The sequence below is a fragment of the Hemicordylus capensis genome, chromosome 1 (assembly GCF_027244095.1).
Source record: "Hemicordylus capensis ecotype Gifberg chromosome 1, rHemCap1.1.pri, whole genome shotgun sequence".
In the NCBI taxonomy this organism is placed as follows: Eukaryota; Metazoa; Chordata; class Lepidosauria; order Squamata; family Cordylidae; genus Hemicordylus; species Hemicordylus capensis.
The window spans coordinates 347,181,821-347,202,611 of NC_069657.1; the positions used below are offsets into that span (position 1 = coordinate 347,181,821).

At 43.6% G+C, this 20,791-nt stretch overlaps 1 long non-coding RNA gene across 1 annotated transcript in view; it reads right to left on the reverse strand.

The window, feature by feature from the left end:
• Window positions 1–20,059, reverse strand: part of LOC128340893 (uncharacterized) — a 44,441-nt gene extending 24,382 nt beyond the window's left edge. The window contains exons 1-2 of the long non-coding RNA XR_008314065.1: window positions 19,969–20,059; window positions 13,833–13,874 (exon numbers count right to left, since the gene is read on the reverse strand). This is a non-coding gene — a long non-coding RNA (uncharacterized LOC128340893). The remainder of the gene's footprint in view (window positions 1–13,832; window positions 13,875–19,968) is intronic.
• Window positions 20,060–20,791: the final 732 nt, after the last annotated feature.

Sequence of the window (20,791 nt, forward strand, 5' to 3'; positions counted from 1 at the left end):
TTTTAATGACAAAGACATGTATTGAAGAAACTGTTTGATTTGCTTTTTGATTTACTTGCTGTTAGTCATGTGCACGGACCGGTTTGGAGGCCATTCTAAAGGCCTCCAGACCGGTCCGGACACGGGGTGGTTTTGGTTCGGGTGGGGGGTTCCAATAAAGATAGGGGGGCTTTACTTAACCCTCCCAACAACCGTGCCATATTTCTTTGAGTAATCGGGCGGCAGGATAGCTCCCTGCCGCCCCCTTCAAAGCCCCACTCGGCTGGCGGCCACCCCCATGAAGACCTGTTACTCCAAGAAGACCCACCCCTGCCACTCCGTGAAGAAAGACCCCTGCCGTGAAGACCCCTTCTTGCAAAATCCCTCCCATTGCAAGAGGGCGGCGGGAGAACTCCCCTGCCGTGCCCTTCCCCTTTGCCGGTCTGGCTGCAAATGGCTTCTAAGAAGCCTTTCGTGCTAAAGACTTCTTAGAAGCCATTTGCAGCCAGACCAGCAAAGGGGAAGGGCATGGCAGGGGAGTTCTCCCGCTGCCCTCTTGCAATGGGAGGGATCTTGCAAGAAGGGGTCTTCACGGCAGGGGTCTTTCTTCACGGAGCAGCAGGGTCTTCCTTCATGGAGCGGCAGGGGTGGGTCTTCTTGGAGCCACAGGTCTTCATGGGGGTGGCCGCCAGCTGAGCGGGGCTTTGAAGGGGGCGGCAGGGAGCTATCCTGCCGCCCGATTACTCAAAGAAATACGGTGCGGTTGTTGGGAGGGTTAAGTAAAGCCCCCCCTATCTTTATTGGAACCCCCCACCCCAGTGCCGGACCGCAGCTCCGCGGTTCCGTGCACACCCCTACTTGCTGTTTTTAATCTATATAAACTAGCAACTGGATGCCCTCGGGGCCAAGTGCTGGTCAGATTTCTTGACCTGTACTCTGCCTTTCGTGATCACTAAATAAATAATTAATTAGAGCACCACCCTCGTTGAGTTGAATTTCTCAGTCAAGCGCTGGTTTCAAATGTGGGAATCTGGTCTAATCCTTTCTGGTTCAGTAAGACGCCCCATTCCCCATCAAATATTGATGGAAGGATGAAAGCAAATGACTGAATCAGACAAGAGGGCAAAGGTTCCAGAGGATTTCCCGCAACATGATGATGCTTAATTTGCGGGGGCAGGGGGGCCCCTCCAAAGTCCTTTAGGTCCAGGCTCCAAAATTACCTATGTGCACCTCTGTTTGTATATGTTTTATGCTGCTTGTGATGGGACAGAGTTATGTCAACATTTGCCATTACTTCGTTATTGTAATTCTGGCGTTTCAAACACTGCAGGGTTTCCAAAGGATAGTATTATCTAAATTCGACCTTGTTTGTCTTTTCTTACTATAGATAATGGACAACTTTAAGACTTCTGACTGCATTCTAACACTGGTGCCAGGAGCTCAGCAAACCAATCTAGCACTGGTCACGCACCACTGAGACAACAAACTTTGTGACCTCAAGTATACTAAGAAGAAAATATTGTTCATTTTTGTCTTTGCATCTTCAACATTTCATGCTAAATTGCCAAATCTAATGATGTGCTTTTGCCAGGAGCAACACGAACAGCAGATCTTGTGCAGTTTTTCAGATAATTGAACAGAAAAAGCTGGGCAAAATAGTCTGCATGTTGGATGCACAGAACTGCGAGGCTGTGAAAATACATATGGAAAACAAAATGTTACAGGACCTGCTTGCTAGACAGAATTTCATACTATTTTCATGATCCCCTTCTCACTCAGTGGCATAAGTGGCTTTGATTTTTTAACTTTTATAATAAGGGCACGGCATTATACAGAAGAAGCATGAGCCACTGGGTGAGAAGGGGACCTTGACAGTAGTATGAAAATTTGGATCAAAAGGAGTCTGGAGGCATTGTGCCCTCATGAGAACAATAATTAGAAAGTCACTGAGGAAAACTACGTGTTGAAACGTGTCTGATCTATAAGGACAAGATCTATAAGGACAAAATATCTCATCGAATCACAAGACAACATGATCAAGACAACATGATCCAGTCAACATGATCCAGTCTGAGGACTCTTACACTATTTGGACTAAGTACCTAATCAGCATATGTATGAGGACTTTTAATGTACAGTATTATGGATTTTAAAAACAATCCTTATTAAATTTTAAATTATTTTATGTAGAATTATTAACCTTTATTATTAAAATACCTATTTATATTCTTATCTTTTGTAGTTTACATATTATTAACCTAGGACCTAATAACAGTTTTTCCTGATCTTGAGTATTGCTTTGGTTTACCCTTTTGATCAGGTCTATACCCTGCTTTGCTCTGTGTAAAGAAGCAGAGACCTTCTTTCAAATCCTTCACTTAAGGTTGTGCCTGAACATTAAAATGGTTTTGCTTTTCAGGATTTACAGATGTGTGTTCAAAGTGAGTGAGACAGACAAATTATTAACTTGGGCACTCAGTTTCCTTCATTTCTAGCAGCAATGAGGGTTGTCATCTATTCATAACTGGCATATTTTTAACATCTCCCTAATAGCAACCCAACAGGTTAAACTTTTCCCAACACTGAGTTATACACCCTCCAGCCCCACTTCTACAAGTGGAGAGAAGTTTCAGGGGCTGAAACATACCATGGATTCTTTTGTCTAGAGACTAGAGACTTTTTCTAGAGACTAGACTTAAGGTGTCTTTGTAGTATTTAAATTATTTACATAGATATACAGGTAAACACTGGGTTGCCATATTCAAGCATTCCAAATCCGAGCACTCTAATGTATGTATGTATGTATGTATGTATGTATGTATGTATGTATTTTGTATACCGCCCTTTCAAAATGGCTCAGAGCGGTTGACAGCATAATAAAAACAATTAAAACAAGTTAACAATTAAAATCAAACTATTAAAACACAATAAAACCAATTAAACAGCTAAAAACCCTGGAAATCTGGGCAACAATTTAAAACAATTTTAAAACAATTAGTCAATCATTTAAAACCCTGGAAGGCCAGGCCAAACAGATAGGTTTTAAGGGTTCTCCTGAAGAACAGCAATGATCTCAAATTACAAATTTCTGCCAGGAGTGCATTCCACAGCCCAGGAGCAGCTACAAAGAAGGCCCACCTCTGCACTGCCACCAGACGAACCAGTGGCAACTGGAGACGGACCTCCTCAGATGACCTTAACGTGCGGAGGGGATCATGTAAAAGAAGGTGCTCTCTAAGATATCTTGGACGTAAGCTGTTCAGGGCTTTAAAGGTAATAACCAGCACTTTGTATTTCCCCCAGAAACATATCGGCAGCCAGTGTAGCTGTTTCAGGCATAATATTGTCTCTCAGGGTTGCCCCAGAGACCAATCTAGCTGCCACATTATAAACTAACTGAAGTTTCTGGAATACGTACAAAGGCAGCCCCATGTAGAGTGCATTGCAGTAGTGGAGCCAGGAGGTTACCAGCTGATACACCACTGTTTTGAGGTCATCCTCTTCAAGGAATGGGAGCAGCTGTCAAATCAGCCAAAGCTGATAGAAATCACTCCTGGCCATGGCCTCCACCTGAGATACTAGGGTGAGGCCTGGGTCCAGGAGTACTCCCAAGCTGTGCAATTGCTCCTTCTGGGGGAGTGTAACCCCATCCAGCACAGGAAGATCTAACTCACCCCTCAGATTCTGAGTCCTCACAATGAGCACCTCCATCTTGCTTGGATTCAGCTTCAATTTGTTCTCCCTCATCCAGCCCATTACTGCCTGTAGACAGGCATTTATAGAATGAGTGCCATTTCCTGAAGATGAAAAGGAGAAGTAGATTTGGGTGTCATCAGCATACTGATAACACCATGCGCCAAATCTCCTGATGACCTTACCCAATGGTTTCATGTAGATATTTAAAAGCATTGGTGGCAGAATGGAGGCCTGAGGGACTCCATATAACAGCTCCCATTTTGAGGAGCAACTGTCACCAAGCTCCACCATCTGGAATCTACCCAAGAGATAGTAGTGGAACCACTGCAAAGCAGTGCCCCCTATTCCCAACTCCCCCAGGCGATCCAGAAGGATACCATGGTCGATAGTATCGAATGCCACCGAGATATCCAGAAGAACCAGCAGAGTCACACTCCCTCTGTCGATTCCCCGGTAAAGCTCATCCATCAGGCCAACCAGGGCTGTCTCAACCCCATAGTCCGTTCTAAAGCCAGTTTGAAATGGATCTAGATAATCAGTTTCCTCCAAGACTGCCTGGAGCTTGTCAGCCACCACCCTCTCAATCACCTTGCCCAACCAAGGGAGATTGGAGAACTGTCCATCACTAAGGGATCCAGAGAAGGCTTCTTTAGGAATGGTCTAACCAATGCTTCCCTCAAACAAGGGGGCACCCTACCCTCCCTCAGTGATGCATGATATTAACTAAGCCATCTCCAACAATCTCCCTGTTAGCGAGGAGCAGCCAAGTCAGGCAAGGATCCAGAGAACAGGCGGTAGGCCGCACCGTCCCAAGCAGCTTTTCCACATCCTCAGGAGTCACAGATTGAAACTGATCCAATCTAATTTGCATTTTATTTGCAAATTAGCTTGTAAATAATTTCTATATTATGCATATTATAATATGCATAATTCCCATATAATATAATATGCACAATCTGCATGATCCCCATTGCACATTAAGGTCATTGAGAGAGATCTGTCTCTGGATGCTGCCAGCTCGTCTGGCGGTGACTCAGGAGTGCGCCTTCTCTGTAGTTGCTCCTGGGCTGTAGAATATGCTCCCTATAGAGTGCATCTGTGGCATAACAGCTTTGTCAGCCTTCAAAAGAGCCCTTAAGACACATTTTTTTAAGCCTGGCTTTTAGTAATCAAATGTTTTGTTTTACTCATGGTTGCTTTAATAGTTTGTTTTATCATGTTTTATTGTATTTATGGTTTGTGAACTGCCTAGAGCCTTCAGAGTCAGGCGGCATATAAAATAAAATAAAATAAAATAAAATAATGCACTGTCCAGTTGACTTGTATATCTACTAACAATAGTTGAGGACGATCTCTTTACCTGAATATTTACCTGAGCATTGCATCCAATAGACCCACTGTTCTTCTCCCCCTCCCCCTGCTCTCCCATCCAAATTTGGACATAAGCAACAGCTCCCTCTCTGCAGTCAGCAAGACTTCAGAGAGGGAGCTCTCCTTTATGTCTGCAAGACGGCAGAGAGGAGAGGGAACTGGCTGCCTGGGCTTCCTTCTTGACTGAAGGTCAGCCCTGGCAGCCAATTGCAGCCGGAGGAGAGAGGAGCTTCCTCCCTCAAGCACAGGTTATGCTAACAGTATGTCTTCAGGTTTAAGCTATAAAGACCGACCAAAACCAGGACATGACCGCGTCTCGCTAACAAGGGATGCCAGGCTATTCAGACCCTACTTCAAAGGCAACTCACTGACAGGAGGGATCTCTTCTGCTAAAAGAGATAACTGTGAAGCACTCTTGGGAGTAACACAGATAAAGTGGCATAGTTCCCAAACTCACCATGAATTAACAAATTGACTGGCAAGGACTCCGTGGAGAGGCTCATAAAAACGATAGATGTATCATCTTTCCACACCTGGTGATAAGATAGTCAACCAAGCACAGTCCTATTCACCATATATATCAGATTTATATAACTTCCTCCTTCCTTTGTTGGTTAAGCTACCCTCTTACATTGCCTCTTAGGTGCTTAGGTTGGAGGGGCAATTGAGTTCTTTGCCTTTCATGAAATCTGCCAACCTCTGGGTAAACAGAATGGCTTGGAAACTGCCTCGGGGCACGTTTCAAGGTATATTCATCTCTAGCCAAAGCATATGGCCTTGGAATCTATTTGGATCACTATCCTACAGACTCTCATACACGCGGGTTGTATAGCCCTTTGCTCCTCGCTCTTCTTCTTTGATCTCCTGTCTGTTCCCTGAGAAGAATCCTCCCTGCCAACATGCAATGAACACACCAACTTACCTGGGAAGTATAGGTAAACTAACCTCTGGCCTTTCTAAGTCTCCCTGCCACTTCTCTCCCTTCTCTGCTTCCTTCCCCATTTCCCAAGCACTTTTCATGGCAAGTCTTAAGCCAGGCTCTGGTATAAGAGCCTTAGCCAACCTGGTATACTCTCAGTTAGGATTTTAGCCAGAGTATTTCCAGTAATATTCATAGTTATAATATCCATCAAGATTGATTGCATTGCCTAAGCAAACATTTGCCTTCTGTACCCCCATTTTACCCACAATAAAGCCTCTGAAATATATTCTGGTCTCCTCATTTTTCCAACATGCCAAAACTTGCTCACATTGGTACTGGAACCAAACTGCTCCTCAAGCCAAGCTAATTTCCCCAAATCGGGCCAAGGCATAGCTGAGGTGTCTAGCCAGCACCTTGGGGTAATTCCTGTAACAACCCAGCTGCTGATTCTAAATTGTTCTTTCTTTACACAGGAAGGTGTAAGGTGGGAAGGTGTAAAGGACAAGTCTCCTTCTTCTCTTACATCCGTCCAGTGGCAAAGTGGGGAGTGGCGGCCCATGTTCCTATGCTGATGGCCTCTCTACACACAAGGGCATCCCCATGCAGTGTGTGTGCTCATATGTGCACGCATCCCACCTCACCTGGCTTCTCCCATCCACCTTCCATCCGCCAGGAGCCTGGCGGATGGAAGGAGGATAGGTGGTTGGCAGGCAGCCAAAAGAGGCAGCTGATAGTGCACTCCCCTGCTGGTCAGGTTCTGTCCATCCTTCCATTAGCCAGGTTCCCAGCTGATGGAAGGAGGATGGGGAAAGCCAGGTGAGTGGGGATGCGCACAACCTCCTTCCATCAGCTGAGGCTCAAGCCCTGCCAATGGGAGGAGGATGGGCTGAACCCAGCCAGAGGGGCTGTGTACCACCAGCTGCCTCCTTTGGCGGCTTGCCCTCCTCCCATCCTACTTCCATTGACTGGGCTCTCGGTTGATGGAATAAGGATGTGGGAAGCAAGGTGAGTGGGTGTGGGTGTGCACAAGTGAGTGTGCACTGCACTGTTCAGGGGGCGCCCCTGTTAGTGGAGAGACTGCCTGTACAGCTCCACCTAGGCATCAGTCCCTCCCCTGAAACAGACTGTGTGTGCATCTTACAAGATTCTTCATAGCGTCTCCAATCCAGAATGAAAGCCATTAGGAAACCACTTAAGAAACATGACATTTGTATCTGTTTAACAAAAGGAGTAACCAGTGAGCTTTAATGACTGAAAACCTGTAACAATAGCATTGCCACACTGTGAAAATCACAATGTTGATTTCTGTCTGCTATGAAGCCATAAAAGGCACAGAGCCTATGTCCACAAAACATGTGGCAGCCTTAATAATTCCTCCCTTCAAAAGAACAGTGAGCCTCTCTAAATAAAAACAAGAGAGAGAGAGAGAGAGAGAGAGAGAGAGAGAGAGAGAGAGAGAGAGACTATAAATTATGTACATTTGCAAACTTTAAAACTGTTGTGGCAGGAAAATGGCTGCAGTTTGGCATAAGGATAAATCTGCCCACACTGGAAAATGGAAGCAATTAAATAGTAGAACATAAGAACTTAAGAACATAAGAACAGCCCTGCTGGATCAGGCCCACAGCCCATCTAGTCCAGCATCCTGTTTCACACAGTGGCCCACCAGATGCCACTGGAAGCCACAGACAGGAGTTGAGGCCGTGCCCTCTCTCCTGCCATTACTCCCCTGCAACTGGTACTCAGAGGCACCCTGCCCTTGAGGCTGGAGGTGGCCCACAGCCCTCTGACTAGTAGCCATTGATAGACCTCTCCCCCATGAAGTCATCCAAACCCTTCTTAAAGCCATCCAGGTTGCTGGCTGTCACCACATCCTGTGGCAGAGAGTTCCACAATTGGATCACGCATTGTGTGAAAAAGTACTTCCGTTTGTTGGTCCTAGACCTCCTGGCAATCAATTTCATGGAGTGACCCCTGGTTCTAGTGTTGTGTGAGAGGGAAAAGAATCTCTCTCTCTCCACTTTCTCCATGCCATGCATGATTTTATAGACCTCTATCATTTCTCCCCACAGTCATCTTTTTTCTAAACTAAAAAGCCCCAGGTGTTGTAGTCTTGCCTCATAAGAAAGGTGCTCTAGGCCCCTGATCATCTTGGTTGCCCTCTTCTGTACCTTCTCCAGTTCAACAATGTCCTTTTTAAGATGTGGTGACCAGAATTGTACGCAGTACTCCAAGTGAGGTCGCACCATAGTTTTGTATAAGGGCATTATAATGTTAGCCGTTTTATTTTCAATCCCCTTTCTAATGATCCCTAGCATGGAATTTGCCTTTTTCACAGCTGCCGCACATTGAGTTGACACTTTCAATGACCCCACCACGGCTGTCCACCACGACCCCAAGATCCCTCTCCTGGTCCGTCACCGACAGCCCAGATCCCATCAGCGTATACTTGAAGTTGGGTTTTTTTGTCCCAATGTGCATCACTTTACACTTGCTAAGTAAAACTTGATTCCACTATAAACTTATCTACAGTACGATTGTTATCCGGCTAGACTCTTGATGTAGAAGAAACTGTTTGAAAAATAAGGAATACAAATAACTTATTTTTAACAAGTTCCACAGAAGTTCATGGGTAGAAACCAGTAAAGCTTCATGGATGGAATCTAGCAGAATTGTGTGTGAATTTAATTTACCAATATACATTTGATTGTATATGAAAGCATCCTTGAGAAGTGGTACTGATTTCATGGAAATTCTTTTAAATTTCCTTCAGATATTTTGCCTAAGCATGACCCACCAAATTTGACCTTAATTGTAACTTAAGGATGTGTTATTTTAGAATGTTGTGCCCATAGAAAGAAAAGTTAACCAGAGCCATAAATTACTGTGACTGAGGCAATAAGGGTGGAGAGATAAAAATAAAGAAATGGAGAAAAACATAACAAAATATCCAATCACTGAGTTCCTCCTTCTTCCTCCAGATTATGTAAAGTACATCATACCTCACACCCTAATGTTACAGCATTGTATATTCCCCACTCATATCAGCAAGTCAGTTTCACTTTCAGTGAAATTTGCATATAAAAGGCCCAAAACATCCTGAAAAAAACCACTAATATTCACTAACTTCTCTTGCCTTCCCTCAAAATGTGTTGTTACTGAGTAGGGCCTTGCAATGTTGCTTTTGGCATACGTTGGTGGCAATGTATTGTATTGACGGCTTGCTAGAATGACGTTTCACATGCTAAAGAGGCGTTATTGAAGTGAATTTTTCTCCAGAACTGTTATGTTGGGTAAAGGCAGTGGCATAGCCACCACTGAATGGTGGTGGTGGGAGGGCAAAAGTCTGGGGCTGCAGGTCACTGGGGGTTGTCTGCTGCCCCTCCTATCCCCTTGCACTGGGTGCTTGCTGCTTGTTGGGCCCCAAAGCTTGCTGGGTTGCTGAGCCATTATGGAGCAAGAACAGGGCAGGCCATCCCAACAAGAACAGGCAGCCTTTTAAAATCAGGTCTGACATTAGATACAGCGTAGTGACATCATCAGTTATGGGGTGGCCAGCACAGAGTTAAGGCTGAATGTGGCACTCAGCAGGTAGGTAATGCAGGCAAAGGCAGGCCATCACAGGCAGGTGGGTGGATGCTAGTAGCAGTGGGTGGGGGAGCGGGGGGCAGGGGGGCCATGCTCAGATCTCACTATGCCCCTGGATAAAGGATATTTAATTTAATTTAATTTAATTTAATTTAATTTAATTATTACATTTATAAACCACCCCATCCAGAGGCTCTGGGCAGTATACAACAACTTTAAAAAGAAATAAAAACACACAATTCAAATCACAGTGCTAAACACAATATAATAATTCAAAAGCAATTAAAACCATTTAAAACCAATTAAAATACTTTTAAAGAACAACAACACTTTACAAGCCTTGGAAGGCCAGGCCAAAGAAATAGGTTTTTTGGGTGTTTCCTGGTGTTTCCTGCTCTTCAATACAGGGAATAAAACAAAAGCAAAGAACTCAAAGGACAATATGGCCACCTCACACTGGGAATATAATGGACATATGTGCATTGTTATCCTGTGGAGAGCAGCTATTCCTTATTGACTGTAGCGTTAGTGGTTGTAGCTTTAAGTCATATTCAAAGTGATATATAAGGCAGGGTTGTTGTTGGTTTTTAAGTTGGCAGGAGTGTATATTGCTAGATGGATTTTCACACCCAACTGTTCCCCAGTGGGGTGATACACTGCTATTGACCTTTACACAAATGAATGGATGTTTCATCAGAATACTGACTGGTAGGATGTGTTGCTTCTATTAAGCAGCAGGGATTGTTTCTTGCTGTTTTAGGCTGAAAAGGTTTTGTGCAATTAGAGTTGTAATTAAACATGTGCCAAGCCTCATTATCTGCTACCTTTCTTCTATTTTGAGGGCATTAGGGAAAGAAATCATTTTTGATAGTTCTCTCTATCCCGTAATTACAAATAAGGAGTTTTGAACAAAATATTGGGCCTAGGTCTCCTCCAGCAAATAGTAAAGACCGTTTTGGTTTTTTATAAGCTCTCTGGCTGGTCAGAAAACTGATATTTCAGTTTTTCAATGCTGTTTAGAGGCACATGTTTGAACTAGCTTGGTGGAATGCTGTCTCTGTCTCATGTAGAGTGGCCAGATGCAAAGGAAGGCAGAGTTCCTGTGCTTTTAATAACTATGGAGATGAAGGCATTTCAGCAGTGTCACTTCTTTCAGCCCCGCGCAAAACATTGGCACTTATCAAGGTCAGAGGCGCTCTTACCCCTGGACTGGGGGCCGAAGTCCAGGGCCTCCACAACCCCTGGGGCCCCTCAAATCTTCTTTAGTCTTCAGGTGTGTGGTCACCCAGCCGAGCATGATGATTGCTGGGTGGGGGGCTCCAAAGGCCTTTAGGTCCAGTCTCCAAAATTACCTAGGTGCACCTCTAGTCAAGGTTCTGTGTAGCAATTAAAAGTACAGGGCCTCTTTTACATCTCTCCAAGCTAGGGTTGTGGCTTTCTGCCTTGTGAGTGTGTTGAGAAGCTTGGGGGATCAGCCCTTGGGATTATTAGAGTCCCTCCCCACCACCACCAAGTTGCTCCTAAACCCTTTATGGTTTCTGCCACCATCTCCTTCTCTTACTCCAACCTGAGGCACAGCAAAGAGGACCTGCATCTCTCTGGATTCGGATTTGGAGTTTACTGGCCTCCTCCAGCCTCCTCTGTCTCTATCAGGAAGAATCACTGATAACCAAACACATGGGAGAGAAAATGCTTTTCCAAACATGGTCCACAATTCAGAGAACCATGGAATTAGTTGACTCTTAAAATCTAACCACTTGAAGTATTTTTCTAGACCTATTTCCCAGTATAGAATTTGGTCTCTCTGTAGTGATCTCCACAATCAGTTCAGTTCATTAAAAATGCAACCTTAAAACCAGAACTCTATGTATGCTTTAGGATTACCCTTTTGTTATGTCACAGTCACCATATGGAGGCAGACCACACATAAATTTTAAATAGCAACAGAGGAATTGCCCTTTCTAGTAATTACTCTGAATGATATAGGCTTGCGTGTTTCTTCAAGGAACAGGAGCTGATTCCACTTCCATCATCGTTCTTCATTATTGATGAGGAAGGATATCCTCTTAAATGAGTCCTGAAAAAAGCTCTCCAACAATCTTCCTGAATACCAGGTATATATAAAATGTGGCTACATGATTAAGGAGTAACCCAAATTTCTCCTCCTTAATGTGTGACATTTTTTACAACATCCTGCGATAATGAGATTTTTCCCCTTTGAATTTTTACTTTGATTTATGGCATGCTCAGTGTGACAAAGAATGGTAATTAAGTCTAACTTGATCACATCTACATGAGTGACTCACACACAGCACTTACATTTCAAGCTGCTCCCATCACATTCTAAGAGTACTGTTGGAAATAAATTGATGAAAACCTTTGGCATTTCTTTGATGTGCGCAATCACAGCTCAGCTGAACCAGGACTGAAAAGTTTATTTGGTATTTCTGAACATGTTGTAAGGTCTCAAATAAAGCATTTTGAAAAGTTTCATTTAAAATACATGTCTTTGGACTCACATATTGGAGTTTAAACTAAACTAATTTAAAGGGTGGGCGGATACCCACAACTTTGTCCTGTCCAGTCTAGACTGTAATGCTTTTGAAAATGTTAATCTGTATGGATGGAGACTGAAAATTTAAAGTAGTAGCAACCCATTCCTCCACTTTGTGTAGGGGGAGATTCTTTTAATAACAGGGCACTCACAATCAGAGAGGAAAGCTGGTCTTGTGGTAGCAAGCATGAATTGCCCCCTATGCTAAGCAGGGTCTGCCCTGGTTTTCATTTGAATGAGAGACTACATGTAAGCACTGTAAGATATACCCCTTAGGGGATGGGGCTGCTCTGGGAAGAGCACCTGGAAATTTGCATGCAGAAGGTTCCAAGTAGGGTTGTGTGTTTTGTTTTGTTTTTCTGTTTTGTTTTTGGCCCGAATCCAAAACACCCCCATTTTGTTCTTTGTTCGAAATCAGCCAATCCAAAACACGCCAATTTTGTTCTTTGTTTGAAATGGCAAAATCCAAATCCAAAATGTTTTGGATTTTTAAAAAACAGCCCCAGGGGAAAACTAATGGGTGGGGGTGGTAGTGCCCAATGGGTGGAAGCTAACACCCAAATTTCAGAGGAATTGGGCAAAGGGCTGAATTTTAGTGAATTTTTGAAGTTTAAGATTTTTCCCATAGGGAATAATGGAGGTTTCAGCAAAAGTATAGTTTCACATTGGGTGGAAAGGGGGTGGCCCAGAGCAAAGTAGGGTGAGTGGTAGTGCCCAGTGGGGGCAAGGAAGCTGCCAGAATTATTTCAAAGGAATTGGTCAGAGGGCTGATTTTTAAAGATTTAATTGAGTTTATATGACTTCCCCATATATTCTTCCCCATAGGGAATGATGGAGGTTTCAGCAGCCCCATAACTGCACTTGGGGGGCACTGGGGTGGCCCAGAGTGAGTAGTGGTGTAGAACACATAAGGTGCCAACCACCCACATGGGTTGCTAACCCATGGGGTACTGGGTTCTGTTGTTTCTGAGGTGTTTTGTGTGTAGATTCTCTGGTAGTATATGAGAGTGGATTCATGGTTTGTCATTGAAAATCTCATATGCTACCAGAGAATCTACACTAAGAACACCCTATGTGCACCACACCACCACTCACTCTGGGCCACCCCAGTGCCCCCCAGGTGGAGTTATGGGTCTGCTGAAACCTCCCTTATTCCTCTATGGGGGAAAATCTTAAAGACACGTAAACATAAAAAATTCCTAAGAAATCAGCCCTTTGCCCTATTTGGAATCTGGGTGCACCACCCCTTAGGGCCTGCCACCCAACCCACTGTTTTGCCCCTGAAGCCCCACATAAACAAGTTGAAAGAGTGAAGAGAATGATTAACAATGACACTTAATTTTTTGTCGCAGTTATTTGAGAATTTTGCAGCGGGTGGGGGCCTGTCCCTATGGCACAAGCACAGCAGCACAACCCATTTGTGGATTCAAGCAATCTTTCAATAAAAACACTCCCTCCCCATGGAACAGTGACCACAGGTCACTTGAGATAGCAAAATAGGCCAATGACCTGCCTTGGTACTATGGGACAGCTTCAAATGTTCATTTAACTGAAGTGGAGTGAGCCGTAGCCCAAACAAATCAGCCTACTGTTCAGATTTGTTGAGATGTATCATCACTGCATTTAAGAAAGTGCAAAACCATGGATCATGGTTACAAGAAAGAGAGAAGCAACTAAGATTCCTGGGGATGTCAGTAGATTGACAGGGGTATTTTTCCCTACCTCTCCTTTTGTTTCCTGTAGTCCCATGTGGATGACTTGTCCCTGCAATGGCAAAAGTTGTGAACCACTGGCTTAGACATCATGTCCCACCAAATTACATTGTGGCCTAAATTACATTAGACTGGTCAGCTTGGGCAACAAAACTTAGACACCACTATAACTCATAAAAATCAGAAGAAAAACAAAACAGCTCTTCAAAAGAACAAGTCAAGTGATTCTTTCTAAACTTGGAAAGAAAAACCTGTGTAATCTCAGAACTTTCCTAACCAGCTTCTGGAAAAGCTTCTCCACGCAACTTATACCATGGCTTTTAGCAAGACCTTTGGAATTGCATTGAGCTCCCAAAGATATTTGGGTATTTCTGTCTCAAAATACTGTCTCCCAAATCCTTTTGCAAGGTCAGTAAAATTCTTCTAAACTAAACAACACACAACTTTGTAAATTCAATTAACCCAAGAATCCAGAATTCCAGAGGGAGGGTGTGTGTGTGTGTGTGTGTGTGTGTGTGTGTGTGTGTGTGTCCCCATTCCAGGCTGGGGCTCTTTTCCTGCATTCCCAAAGCAAGCAGCTCAGAGTGGAATCTCAGGGATTCCATTGTTAGCAATAGCTAGCTACTCAGGTTACTCAGAATTTCTTAGTACACAATTCATTGCATTACAATACAACACATACTTAACTAAACCATTCATGCCCAACAAGGAAGCTCTGCCAGCTTTTTGTATATCTTATTTTCTGCTAATCACTCAGTGCCTCAGCTGGAGTGGAGAGGAGTCAGAGAAGTCGACTGCAATTGCAATGCTGAAACAGACTTTTCCGAAGAACAAAACATTCGGTCCGAAACTGGGTCATTTCAATTTGGAAACAAAAATCAGTTTTTTAATTCTTGATTTCATTTTGATTACAAAACCTCTGAAATTGCCATTTTCTGACACAAACCTGAATCAAAATGCACAAACTTAGTTCCAAGTTCCCTCCCTGGCATCTCCAAGATAGGGCTGAGAGAGATTCCTGCCTGTAACCCTGGAAAAGCCGCTGCCAGTCTGTGTAGACAATACTGAGGTAGATGCTAGATGGACCAATGGTCTGACTCAGTATATGGCAGCTTCCTATGTTACTATTTCTGCCCTGGCATTGCAGCAACAACTGAAGGGATTCCGGGATGGTGCATTCCAGGGCCACTGCTAGGCCCAGTAGATAGGCAGGGATTTTAGAAGACTGGCAGCAGCTGTCTAGAAAAGGATCTGTGTTTTCCATACAGAAAGGTGAGTACATAGCAATGAGTTAAATTTTAGTAGCCTGCGTGAGGGAGAAACTGCAGCAGTGCTGCTTGTGCACATTCGCTACAGCATCAGGGCTGCCTTTCAAGTCTGCAGCAGCCATGGCACAGTGCACAGTGTCTCTGCAGCACTGCACATCATGTTGGCCATTGCATTTAAAAAGTGGAATAGATGGACATTAAGTAAAATAGTTATGATTGAATGTGTGCCCTTGCTTTCCAGAGGGCTCTTTTAGAGAATGTTCCCCTTCTAAGCACAGAATAACATTACTTAGTCATTATTCTTATAGACGTGTCCTGACAGCTGCAATGAAATATTCATGATCAAGACTTCACATTTTTAATCAGCTGGATTATTTTTTGACAGCTTCCAAACTTTGAAGATCAGCCAACATACAATACACAAACAAATATCACCATTACCATGGTAACAGAGATCATCCTGGAGATTTAATATCAGTAAGGTTCACTGTGTGGGGAGTACGGTGGTATTCTGAAGAGTTCTTATTTTGCTAATTTAATCATGACTCAGTAATTGATTCAGTAAAATATAACTTAATGTCTTAGTGAATGGAATATTAGAGGAGATCCCAGAAGAAAGGGCTCATTATCTCACTATATTTTATGAATGGAAGAATATGTGGTCAATTACAAATTTACCATAATCCCAAATCATCTAAAGAAACATGGGATAGATTCCTGTGTTTTAAATTAACCACAATTCCAAATCAGATACACAAACACAGAATAGATTATTTGTTGGGGCTACTGCCAACAGGCATTAGGCGTTAAGCCAAACTGGGCCCTGCTCAGGGACCCACAGCTGGGCTCCTATGAAGGATGTCGATAGTGGCACCACTAGTCAGGGCTGTCCCTAGTGGGGTGCGGGGCTGGGGGCGAATCACCATGTCACGCCTTAACATTTCTCATACTGATTGATGACATACAGTATAAATAGTGTGAGTGAGGTTTTTGGACATGTCCAACCAGCTTGGACACAGAGTGCATTTCTAAAGAAATGAAAATAAAAATCACAACACATGCTTCACAGTTCTCATTCAGACCTTCTGGGTTGCAAATCAACTATTTGTCCAATCCACTTCAATTTAAATATATCTATTCTCCCACCCTGTCCTACATCTCTGCTCAATACCAAAGCCGTATGCCAAGTCATTCCAGGAGATCTAAAGGCTGGGGCACAAAGGCGAGGTGTTTTACCCTTTTTTAAAATAAAGGCAAGTTTTATAACATGAAGTTATAAAGCATACCTTTATAAAGTGAAGTACACTGGAAGGTACACTCAGTAGGGTCACCCAAAGCGCGAAGGTCATCCCAGCGGCCCAGCTAAAGCAAGCAGGCAGCTATATTGGGCAGCAGTGATATAGGAAGATGTTGGAGGCGGACAATCACTTCAGTGACAATGACTAAGGCATCATTTCATACTGTGCAGGAGGAGGCAATGGCAAACCACTCCTGTCTTTTTCCAAGAAACCACATGGATAGACAAAATAGAATGATTGTCAATGTAGTGCTGGATGATTGGCCCCTCAGGATGGATGGCACTCAACATGCTACTGAAGAAGAGCTGAGTATCTCTCAGAGCACCAATGGTGTTTATGTCGTGGTTAGATTAAAGCTTTTTGGATGTCTAGCGGCTGATGTTGCCATGTAGGAAAAGAAAATCCAAAGCTGCAAAGACAGAATTACAATGGGAATGTGGAACATAAGAAGCATGAATATGGGAAAGCTCGACACAGTGAAAGATGAAATGAATCGATGACAGATTGACATCTTGGGCATCAGGGAATTAAAGTAGATTGGAATGGGACACTTTCAGTCACAAAACAATACCGTTTACTACTCAGGACAAGAGAAACAAAGAAGGAACGCTGTTGCTTTCATAGACAAGAAGGATATAGCAATGAAAGTAGTTGGGTACAATGTGGCCAGTGACCGACTAATATCAATTAGGTTATTATTAGATTATCTAGATCAATTAGACAATCCTTTAAAATGACAATTCTTCAAGTCTATGCCCCAGTGAATGAAGCAGAAGACGAGGAAGTGGATGATTTTTATGTTCAAGGTCAGTCTGAAATTGACAGAATATGCAAGCAAGATGTGCTGGTGGTGGTTGGAGACTGGAATGCCAAAGTCAGAAATGGTAAAGAAGAATATACATTTGGACTGTATGGCCAAGGAAACAGAAATGAAGCAGGAGAATAATTTGTTAGTTTTTGCCAAGCCAATGATCTTTTCATTGCTAACATATTCTTCATACAACCAAAGCAGTGCCTATACCCATGGACTTCACCAGATGGAGTACAAATAAATCAAATTGATTACATTATTGGTGTAATGAGGTAGAAGAGCTGTTATAACAGCAAAAACGTGGCCGAGGGCCGATTGTGGAACAGATCACGAACTGCTCATGTGCAAGTTCCAAGTCAAGCTAAAGCAGAAAAACAAAGCTATCACCACTGAGAGACCTTCCACATTATGATCTTGAAAATGTACCAACCATTTTCAAGGAAAACATCAAGAACCCCTTTGAATTTCTGAACCTCATTGATAGGGAACCAGAGGAACTGTGGAATGAAATCAAAGAAGTTCTTAAGGACAGTTGTGAAAAGAGACTGCCAAAGACCAAGAAACAGAAGAAAGCCAAATGGATGTCAGAACAGATGGTGGAAATTGCCAAGAAGAGGAGAGAGGCCAAAGTCAAGAAAGATAAAGACCTCAGGAAGAAACAGGGAATTTCAGAAAGCTGTTAGAAGGGACAAGGAACAGTATTACAATGACATCTGTAAAGACCTTGAGGTTGGAAATAGACATGGAAAAACAAGAAAAGTTTTCCATAGGATCTCTGAGCTCAGAAGGAGGTTACAACCTCGAATTCGTATGTTAAAGAATGCCAAAGGACAGATAGTAACTGACTCAGAGAAGATCAAACAGAGATGGGAGGAGTATACTGAAAATCTGTACAGCAGGGAAGTCAACATCCAAGATACTCGAGAAGATATTCGTTACTTGCAAGAACCTCTAGTACAGGAAGATGAAGTTAGATCAGCACTCCGGTCATTACCAAGTTGGAAGGCTACAGGAACTGATGGCAGAGCTACAGAAATATGGAAAGGAACAGAAGAAGAATCAGTCAAGGCTCTATCCAAACTATGCCAGCAAATTTGGAAAATGACACGGTGGCCAACAGATTGGAGAAGGTCAGTTTACATACCCATACCAAAGAAAGACATAACAGGTTGCACAAACCATTGCACAATATCCTCTAATTCACATGCTAGCAAAATAATGCTCAGGATCGTCCAATGCAGATTAGAGCCCTATGTGGAAAGGGAAATACCGGATGTTCCAGCTGGTTTCAGAAAAGGCCAAGGAACAGGATACATCATTGCTGATGCATGCTGGATAATTGAGAAAGCCAAAGAATACCAAAAAGAAATCAATATGTGCTTTATTGACTACATACAAACCTTCGATTGCGTCAACCATGTCAAGTTGTGGAATATCCTTAGGAAAATGGGCGTCCCAGAACATCTCATTGTTCTCATGAGAAACCTTTACACAGAACAGGAAGCCAGAGTCCAGATGGAACATGGTGGTTCCAGACTGGTTCCAGAATGGAAAAGGAGTAAGACAAAGCTTTATACTTTCTCCTTATTTATTCATCTTATATGCTGAACATATACTTAGAGAAGCTGGATTGGAAGATGAGCATGGTTTTAAAGTTGGAGGATTAAACATCAATAACTTGCACTACGTTGATGACAACACTCTGATAGCTGAGAATGCAGATGATCTGCAAGCTCTAGTAACGAAAGTCAAGGAGCAGAGTGAAAACATGGGACTACGACTAAATGTAAAGAAGACTAAACTAATGGCAACCAGTACAGCAACCAGCCTCAGAACTGACAATGAAGACACTGAAGTGGTGGACAGCTTCTGCCTTTTAGGATCAACTATCAATAGTAAAGGATCCAGCAGTCAAAAAATACACTGCATACTAGCACTTGGTAGGGTTGCAATGAAGGCCTTGGAAAGGATATTTAGATGCTGTGACATGTCTACACCTACAAAGATTAGAATTGTTTGGACAATGGTTTTTCCCGTGACACTCTATGGATGCGAAAGCTGGACTTTGAAGAAGCAAGATAGAAAAATTATTGTCACTTTTGAACTCTGGTGCTGGAGAAGATCTTTGAGGATACCATGGACAGCCAGGAAAACAAACCAATGGATCCTAGAACAAATCAATCCATAATTTTTACTCGAGTCACAAATGACCAGGCTCAAACTATCATACTTTGGACACATTATGCAAAGACCCAGCTCCCTTGATAAGTCCATAATGCTGGGAAAAGTTGAAGGAAAGAGAAGAAAGAAGACTACCAGCAGCAAGGTAGATTGACTCAATCACAACAGCAATGAATGCACCACTGAGAGAGACCTTAAAGGCCAAGTTGCAGACATATCATTCTGGAGAGAATCTTAGTGGTCGCTAAGAGTCAACACCAACTTGACGGCACTTAATCAATCAATCATAAAGGCAAAGAGCTGATTCTTCTACATGGGGGTGGAATGATGGTCTGACGGAGAGGGACTTCAGTTCCTGAATATTTGTAATTTTCTGCCATGAAAAAAGCCACTTATAGAACTTTTTTGATGCATTTTTATTTTTATTTTTTTTAAAAACCCCAACCATTTGTCAAATCCACTTCAATTTAAATATATGTATTCCTCCCACCCTACCCTACATGTCTGCTCAATAACAAAGCCCTATGGCAAGCCATTCCCTAAATATTCAGGTGGGGGGATAACCACAAAAGGGAAATTACATCATACCTCTGTTACTATGCAGGCAAAGGCTGGGCTGGGCAGAGGGTCTGCAGAGAGCTGTGGTGGGCCAGGGCAACCAGCGCTGGACATTCTTCCTGCCTCCTCCCTTCCTTCCTGGGCTTCAGGCTTCAGTGAGGCCTGCATGGAGGCCTCTCTGGAAGCCCTGCCCACCTGCTGAACAGCTGAGAGGCAGAGAAAGAAGGAGCTCTATCAGTTTGCCTGGGAGCCTTTCAAGCCTGTGCTGTACATCCACACAAAAGATCAGCCCTGGCTGGCCTGTGCACAGGGAAAGATAAGTGGTTGGGCCTGGAACTGGGGGAGAGAGCAGAGCAGGCTGCACTGCAGTGTGCCCAGAGCAGGGCCTGTGCCAGTGCAGGGCTCGGGGCAATTGCCCCACCCTAAGGATGGCACTGCCACTAGTATCTCATGCTACCATTTCCTTCTCTCATGAACCTCTCCGGGGGCACTCCCCTTTGGAGATGTGGAACAAGTGGGAGAAGGCAGCAGCAGCAGCAAAACAGACTCCTAATGCCTCTGCCTTCTCCCATCCTCGACTCAGCAAGGGGATTTTCTCCCAGAGTCCTCTGCAATAACAAGGAGTTGCTGCAACAATTATTGCTGAACCAATAAGGTTCAGCAAACCTTGTTTGCTGAAGCAGGGAGAGTGGGAGCAGCTGCCAGCCTACTGGTCTGCTGTAAAGGGGAATCTGATGAGGATTCCCCTTTACAAGCAAAGGGGGGAACCCTGCCTGGCAAGAGGGCACCTTGTAGTCTGACATGGCAGCGTGGCACAATACTGTGGTGGCAGCGTGACTTCTCTGAACTTTAC